This window comes from Hippocampus comes, unplaced genomic scaffold (assembly GCF_001891065.2).
Source record: "Hippocampus comes isolate QL1 unplaced genomic scaffold, H_comes_QL1_v1.1 scaffold176, whole genome shotgun sequence".
In the NCBI taxonomy this organism is placed as follows: domain Eukaryota; kingdom Metazoa; phylum Chordata; class Actinopteri; order Syngnathiformes; family Syngnathidae; genus Hippocampus; species Hippocampus comes.
Genome location: NW_017805826.1, coordinates 448,338 through 457,761, shown reverse-complemented (window position 1 = coordinate 457,761; position 9,424 = coordinate 448,338).

The following is a 9,424-nucleotide window of genomic DNA, read 5'->3' as shown; positions in this document are numbered from 1 at the left end:
GCAGCACAGATGAGTTTGTGGGAAAACAAGCAGCTGGAGGAGAAGAAAAAAAAAAGACCATAAGGCTGGATGGGTTGCCAATTTCATCATCTATTATGGATTGCCTGAGATACGTACTTGACTGCAGACCTGTCAGTACTGACGGAATGCCCACCTGTGTGTGCGTGCGTGTGTGTGTGTGTGTGTGTGTGTGTGTGTGTGTGTGTGTGTGTGTGTGTGTGTGTGTGTGTGTGTGCGCGCGTGTGCGCATGTGCGTGTGTGTACTGCAAATGAAGTAGTTGCCAGAAGTCTAGAATGCAAACGTAGAGTTGGGTTAAAATATCGATATACGCAGGCTATCGCTTACCAGTATCGACATGGCATCATCAAGTAATGGTACTGTCACTCTCAGTGATAATGCAGATACATTCCGATGTGCACTTTATGAGGATTTTGACTTAATATGATGTGAATCTTTGTCCTCTTCTGTTCTGTCAACATTGCACATCGAAATGATCACTGAAAATGATGTACGCTACGCTGCTACATAATGTGATGTGTGTGATGATATGCTATCACATCATGAGTAACTCTCCAATTCCCAGCCATGTCGTTACCTCTGCGTCCCGCGTCTTAGATGCATAATTTTCCCGCCAGACGCACATTTCCAAATAATGTGCATTTTTGGGATGCAAGGAAATTTCTCAGTCAAAAAAAGAACAAAAACAAAAAAAACTACGGTAAAACATTTTTCCAGCAATGATCGCAGTTTGATAATCGCCGCCATTGTTGTTTTTATCTCGCGTGAAGTAATCTCGCGTGACGAGATTGGCTGTTAGCTGACATTGGAAAGTGAAATCGGGTTTATTGTTTCCCCGTGCCAATGGCGGGCCCTCTGCTGGAGTTTGAGACCAAAATGTTTCTGACATGTTGATCGAAATACAGGGAATACTTTGAGGGGGAAAAGTTATCGGGGCCCTCAGAAAGTCAGACGATGTTTCCTCCCCAATCTGAAACGAAGTTTGATTTCACCGCGATCCTTTGGGTTCTTCAGCCCCTGGCCCCGTTGGGACCAGCAGAGAGCACTCCGCAAGCATCCAGACGCCTTACTATACATGGTCGTTTTTTTCACCTAAAAACGCCTTACTATACATGGTCGTTTTTTCTGTCTAAAAAATACATGGTCGTTTTTTTCTGTCTAAAAAACATGGTCTAAAAAACTATACATGGTCGTTTTTTCTGTCTAAAAAATACATGGTCGTTTTTTTCTGTCTAAAAAACATGGTCTAAAAAACTATACATGGTCGTTTTTTCTGTCTAAAAAATACATGGTCGTTTTTTTCTGTCTAAAAAACATGGTCTAAAAAACTATACATGGTCGTTTTTTCTGTCTAAAAAATACATGGTCGTTTTTTTCTGTCTAAAAAACATGGTCTAAAAAACTATACATGGTCGTTTTTTCTGTCTAAAAAATACATGGTCGTTTTTTTCTGTCTAAAAAACATGGTCTAAAAAACTATACATGGTCGTTTTTTCTGTCTAAAAAATACATGGTCGTTTTTTTCTGTCTAAAAAACATGGTCTAAAAAACTATACATGGTCGTTTTTTCTGTCTAAAAAATACATGGTCGTTTTTTTCTGTCTAAAAAACATGGTCTAAAAAACTATACATGGTCGTTTTTTCTGTCTAAAAAATACATGGTCGTTTTTTTCTGTCTAAAAAACATGGTCTAAAAAACTATACATGGTCGTTTTTTCTGTCTAAAAAATACATGGTCGTTTTTTTCTGTCTAAAAAACATGGTCTAAAAAACTATACATGGTCGTTTTTTCTGTCTAAAAAATACATGGTCGTTTTTTTCTGTCTAAAAAACATGGTCTAAAAAACTATACATGGTCGTTTTTTCTGTCTAAAAAATACATGGTCGTTTTTTTCTGTCTAAAAAACATGGTCTAAAAAACTATACATGGTCGTTTTTTCTGTCTAAAAAATACATGGTCGTTTTTTTCTGTCTAAAAAACATGGTCTAAAAAACTATACATGGTCGTTTTTTCTGTCTAAAAAATACATGGTCGTTTTTTTCTGTCTAAAAAACATGGTCTAAAAAACTATACATGGTCGTTTTTTCTGTCTAAAAAATACATGGTCGTTTTTTTCTGTCTAAAAAACATGGTCTAAAAAACTATACATGGTCGTTTTTTCTGTCTAAAAAATACATGGTCGTTTTTTTCTGTCTAAAAAACATGGTCTAAAAAACTATACATGGTCGTTTTTTCTGTCTAAAAAATACATGGTCGTTTTTTTCTGTCTAAAAAACATGGTCTAAAAAACTATACATGGTCGTTTTTTCTGTCTAAAAAATACATGGTCGTTTTTTTCTGTCTAAAAAACATGGTCTAAAAAACTATACATGGTCGTTTTTTCTGTCTAAAAAATACATGGTCGTTTTTTTCTGTCTAAAAAACATGGTCTAAAAAACTATACATGGTCGTTTTTTCTGTCTAAAAAATACATGGTCGTTTTTTTCTGTCTAAAAAACATGGTCTAAAAAACTATACATGGTCGTTTTTTCTGTCTAAAAAATACATGGTCGTTTTTTTCTGTCTAAAAAACATGGTCTAAAAAACTATACATGGTCGTTTTTTCTGTCTAAAAAATACATGGTCGTTTTTTTCTGTCTAAAAAACATGGTCTAAAAAACTATACATGGTCGTTTTTTCTGTCTAAAAAATACATGGTCGTTTTTTTCTGTCTAAAAAACATGGTCTAAAAAACTATACATGGTCGTTTTTTCTGTCTAAAAAATACATGGTCGTTTTTTTCTGTCTAAAAAACATGGTCTAAAAAACTATACATGGTCGTTTTTTCTGTCTAAAAAATACATGGTCGTTTTTTTCTGTCTAAAAAACATGGTCTAAAAAACTATACATGGTCGTTTTTTCTGTCTAAAAAATACATGGTCGTTTTTTTCTGTCTAAAAAACATGGTCTAAAAAACTATACATGGTCGTTTTTTCTGTCTAAAAAATACATGGTCGTTTTTTTCTGTCTAAAAAACATGGTCTAAAAAACTATACATGGTCGTTTTTTCTGTCTAAAAAATACATGGTCGTTTTTTTCTGTCTAAAAAACATGGTCTAAAAAACTATACATGGTCGTTTTTTCTGTCTAAAAAATACATGGTCGTTTTTTTCTGTCTAAAAAACATGGTCTAAAAAACTATACATGGTCGTTTTTTCTGTCTAAAAAATACATGGTCGTTTTTTTCTGTCTAAAAAACATGGTCTAAAAAACTATACATGGTCGTTTTTTCTGTCTAAAAAATACATGGTCGTTTTTTTCTGTCTAAAAAACATGGTCTAAAAAACTATACATGGTCGTTTTTTCTGTCTAAAAAATACATGGTCGTTTTTTTCTGTCTAAAAAACATGGTCTAAAAAACTATACATGGTCGTTTTTTCTGTCTAAAAAATACATGGTCGTTTTTTTCTGTCTAAAAAACATGGTCTAAAAAACTATACATGGTCGTTTTTTCTGTCTAAAAAATACATGGTCGTTTTTTTCTGTCTAAAAAACATGGTCTAAAAAACTATACATGGTCGTTTTTTCTGTCTAAAAAATACATGGTCGTTTTTTTCTGTCTAAAAAACATGGTCTAAAAAACTATACATGGTCGTTTTTTCTGTCTAAAAAATACATGGTCGTTTTTTTCTGTCTAAAAAACATGGTCTAAAAAACTATACATGGTCGTTTTTTCTGTCTAAAAAATACATGGTCGTTTTTTTCTGTCTAAAAAACATGGTCTAAAAAACTATACATGGTCGTTTTTTCTGTCTAAAAAATACATGGTCGTTTTTTTCTGTCTAAAAAACATGGTCTAAAAAACTATACATGGTCGTTTTTTCTGTCTAAAAAATACATGGTCGTTTTTTTCTGTCTAAAAAACATGGTCTAAAAAACTATACATGGTCGTTTTTTCTGTCTAAAAAATACATGGTCGTTTTTTTCTGTCTAAAAAACATGGTCTAAAAAACTATACATGGTCGTTTTTTCTGTCTAAAAAATACATGGTCGTTTTTTTCTGTCTAAAAAACATGGTCTAAAAAACTATACATGGTCGTTTTTTCTGTCTAAAAAATACATGGTCGTTTTTTTCTGTCTAAAAAACATGGTCTAAAAAACTATACATGGTCGTTTTTTCTGTCTAAAAAATACATGGTCGTTTTTTTCTGTCTAAAAAACATGGTCTAAAAAACTATACATGGTCGTTTTTTCTGTCTAAAAAATACATGGTCGTTTTTTTCTGTCTAAAAAACATGGTCTAAAAAACTATACATGGTCGTTTTTTCTGTCTAAAAAATACATGGTCGTTTTTTTCTGTCTAAAAAACATGGTCTAAAAAACTATACATGGTCGTTTTTTCTGTCTAAAAAATACATGGTCGTTTTTTTCTGTCTAAAAAACATGGTCTAAAAAACTATACATGGTCGTTTTTTCTGTCTAAAAAATACATGGTCGTTTTTTTCTGTCTAAAAAACATGGTCTAAAAAACTATACATGGTCGTTTTTTCTGTCTAAAAAATACATGGTCGTTTTTTTCTGTCTAAAAAACATGGTCTAAAAAACTATACATGGTCGTTTTTTCTGTCTAAAAAATACATGGTCGTTTTTTTCTGTCTAAAAAACATGGTCTAAAAAACTATACATGGTCGTTTTTTCTGTCTAAAAAATACATGGTCGTTTTTTTCTGTCTAAAAAACATGGTCTAAAAAACTATACATGGTCGTTTTTTCTGTCTAAAAAATACATGGTCGTTTTTTTCTGTCTAAAAAACATGGTCTAAAAAACTATACATGGTCGTTTTTTCTGTCTAAAAAATACATGGTCGTTTTTTTCTGTCTAAAAAACATGGTCTAAAAAACTATACATGGTCGTTTTTTCTGTCTAAAAAATACATGGTCGTTTTTTTCTGTCTAAAAAACATGGTCTAAAAAACTATACATGGTCGTTTTTTCTGTCTAAAAAATACATGGTCGTTTTTTTCTGTCTAAAAAACATGGTCTAAAAAACTATACATGGTCGTTTTTTCTGTCTAAAAAATACATGGTCGTTTTTTTCTGTCTAAAAAACATGGTCTAAAAAACTATACATGGTCGTTTTTTCTGTCTAAAAAATACATGGTCGTTTTTTTCTGTCTAAAAAACATGGTCTAAAAAACTATACATGGTCGTTTTTTCTGTCTAAAAAATACATGGTCGTTTTTTTCTGTCTAAAAAACATGGTCTAAAAAACTATACATGGTCGTTTTTTCTGTCTAAAAAATACATGGTCGTTTTTTTCTGTCTAAAAAACATGGTCTAAAAAACTATACATGGTCGTTTTTTCTGTCTAAAAAATACATGGTCGTTTTTTTCTGTCTAAAAAACATGGTCTAAAAAACTATACATGGTCGTTTTTTCTGTCTAAAAAATACATGGTCGTTTTTTTCTGTCTAAAAAACATGGTCTAAAAAACTATACATGGTCGTTTTTTCTGTCTAAAAAATACATGGTCGTTTTTTTCTGTCTAAAAAACATGGTCTAAAAAACTATACATGGTCGTTTTTTCTGTCTAAAAAATACATGGTCGTTTTTTTCTGTCTAAAAAACATGGTCTAAAAAACTATACATGGTCGTTTTTTCTGTCTAAAAAATACATGGTCGTTTTTTTCTGTCTAAAAAACATGGTCTAAAAAACTATACATGGTCGTTTTTTCTGTCTAAAAAATACATGGTCGTTTTTTTCTGTCTAAAAAACATGGTCTAAAAAACTATACATGGTCGTTTTTTCTGTCTAAAAAATACATGGTCGTTTTTTTCTGTCTAAAAAACATGGTCTAAAAAACTATACATGGTCGTTTTTTCTGTCTAAAAAATACATGGTCGTTTTTTTCTGTCTAAAAAACATGGTCTAAAAAACTATACATGGTCGTTTTTTCTGTCTAAAAAATACATGGTCGTTTTTTTCTGTCTAAAAAACATGGTCTAAAAAACTATACATGGTCGTTTTTTCTGTCTAAAAAATACATGGTCGTTTTTTTCTGTCTAAAAAACATGGTCTAAAAAACTATACATGGTCGTTTTTTCTGTCTAAAAAATACATGGTCGTTTTTTTCTGTCTAAAAAACATGGTCTAAAAAACTATACATGGTCGTTTTTTCTGTCTAAAAAATACATGGTCGTTTTTTTCGGCTAAAAATACCTTACTATACATGGTCGTTTTTTTCGTCTAAAAACGCCTTACTCTACATGGTCGTTTTTTTCGGCTAAAAATACCTTACTATACATGGTCGTTTTTTTCGTCTAAAAACGCCTTACTCTACATGGTCGTTTTTTTCGGCTAAAAATACCTTACTATACATGGTCGTTTTTTTCGTCTAAAAACGCCTTACTCTACATGGTCGTTTTTTTCGGCTAAAAATACCTTACTATACATGGTCGTTTTTTTCGTCTAAAAACGCCTTACTCTACATGGTCGTTTTTTTCGGCTAAAAATACCTTACTATACATGGTCGTTTTTTTCGTCTAAAAACGCCTTACTCTACATGGTCGTTTTTTTCGGCTAAAAATACCTTACTATACATGGTCGTTTTTTTCGTCTAAAAACGCCTTACTCTACATGGTCGTTTTTTTCGGCTAAAAATACCTTACTATACATGGTCGTTTTTTTCGTCTAAAAACGCCTTACTCTACATGGTCGTTTTTTTCGGCTAAAAATACCTTACTATACATGGTCGTTTTTTTCGTCTAAAAACGCCTTACTCTACATGGTCGTTTTTTTCGGCTAAAAATACCTTACTATACATGGTCGTTTTTTTCGTCTAAAAACGCCTTACTCTACATGGTCGTTTTTTTCGGCTAAAAATACCTTACTATACATGGTCGTTTTTTTCGTCTAAAAACGCCTTACTCTACATGGTCGTTTTTTTCGGCTAAAAATACCTTACTATACATGGTCGTTTTTTTCGTCTAAAAACGCCTTACTCTACATGGTCGTTTTTTTCGGCTAAAAATACCTTACTATACATGGTCGTTTTTTTCGTCTAAAAACGCCTTACTCTACATGGTCGTTTTTTTCGGCTAAAAATACCTTACTATACATGGTCGTTTTTTTCGTCTAAAAACGCCTTACTCTACATGGTCGTTTTTTTCGGCTAAAAATACCTTACTATACATGGTCGTTTTTTTCGTCTAAAAACGCCTTACTCTACATGGTCGTTTTTTTCGGCTAAAAATACCTTACTATACATGGTCGTTTTTTTCGTCTAAAAACGCCTTACTCTACATGGTCGTTTTTTTCGGCTAAAAATACCTTACTATACATGGTCGTTTTTTTCGTCTAAAAACGCCTTACTCTACATGGTCGTTTTTTTCGGCTAAAAATACCTTACTATACATGGTCGTTTTTTTCGTCTAAAAACGCCTTACTCTACATGGTCGTTTTTTTCGGCTAAAAATACCTTACTATACATGGTCGTTTTTTTCGTCTAAAAACGCCTTACTCTACATGGTCGTTTTTTTCGGCTAAAAATACCTTACTATACATGGTCGTTTTTTTCGTCTAAAAACGCCTTACTCTACATGGTCGTTTTTTTCGGCTAAAAATACCTTACTATACATGGTCGTTTTTTTCGTCTAAAAACGCCTTACTCTACATGGTCGTTTTTTTCGGCTAAAAATACCTTACTATACATGGTCGTTTTTTTCGTCTAAAAACGCCTTACTCTACATGGTCGTTTTTTTCGGCTAAAAATACCTTACTATACATGGTCGTTTTTTTCGTCTAAAAACGCCTTACTCTACATGGTCGTTTTTTTCGGCTAAAAATACCTTACTATACATGGTCGTTTTTTTCGTCTAAAAACGCCTTACTCTACATGGTCGTTTTTTTCGGCTAAAAATACCTTACTATACATGGTCGTTTTTTTCGTCTAAAAACGCCTTACTCTACATGGTCGTTTTTTTCGGCTAAAAATACCTTACTATACATGGTCGTTTTTTTCGTCTAAAAACGCCTTACTCTACATGGTCGTTTTTTTCGGCTAAAAATACCTTACTATACATGGTCGTTTTTTTCGTCTAAAAACGCCTTACTCTACATGGTCGTTTTTTTCGGCTAAAAATACCTTACTATACATGGTCGTTTTTTTCGTCTAAAAACGCCTTACTCTACATGGTCGTTTTTTTCGGCTAAAAATACCTTACTATACATGGTCGTTTTTTTCGTCTAAAAACGCCTTACTCTACATGGTCGTTTTTTTCGGCTAAAAATACCTTACTATACATGGTCGTTTTTTTCGTCTAAAAACGCCTTACTCTACATGGTCGTTTTTTTCGGCTAAAAATACCTTACTATACATGGTCGTTTTTTTCGTCTAAAAACGCCTTACTCTACATGGTCGTTTTTTTCGGCTAAAAATACCTTACTATACATGGTCGTTTTTTTCGTCTAAAAACGCCTTACTCTACATGGTCGTTTTTTTCGGCTAAAAATACCTTACTATACATGGTCGTTTTTTTCGTCTAAAAACGCCTTACTCTACATGGTCGTTTTTTTCGGCTAAAAATACCTTACTATACATGGTCGTTTTTTTCGTCTAAAAACGCCTTACTCTACATGGTCGTTTTTTTCGGCTAAAAATACCTTACTATACATGGTCGTTTTTTTCGTCTAAAAACGCCTTACTCTACATGGTCGTTTTTTTCGGCTAAAAATACCTTACTATACATGGTCGTTTTTTTCGGGTTAAAACCCCTGACTATACATGCTTTTTTTTTTGTCTAAAAACGCCTGACTATACATGGTTATTTTTTTTCGGGTTAAAACGCCTTCCTATACATCCCCTCCCTGCTGCAACACACCTGATTCAAATGATCAGGATCAATATCAGGCTCCGATAGAGCTTGCTGATGAACTGATCATCGGCAGAAAACGCCTTACTATACATGGTCATTTTTTTCGCCTAAAAACGCCTTACCATACATGGTCGTTTTTTTCAGCTGAAAACGCCTTACTATACGTGGTCGTTTTTTTTCCGGCTAAAAACACCTTACGATACATGGTCGTTTTTTTTCGGCTGAAAACGCCTTACTATACGTGGTCATTTTTTTTGGCTAAAAACGCCTTACGAAACATGGTTGTTTTTTTCGGGTTAAAAAGCCTTACTATACAAGGTCGTTTTTTTCGGCTAAAACGCCTTACGATACAGGGTCGTTTTTTTCGTATTAAAAAGCCTTACTATACATGGTCGTTTTTTTTCGGCTAAAAACGCCTTACTATACATGGTCGTTTTTTTCGGGTGAAAACGCCTTACTATTCATGGTCGTTTTTTTCGTTTAAAAACGCCTTACTATACATGGTCGTTTTTTTTCGGCTAAAAACGCCTTACTATACATGGTCGTTTTTTT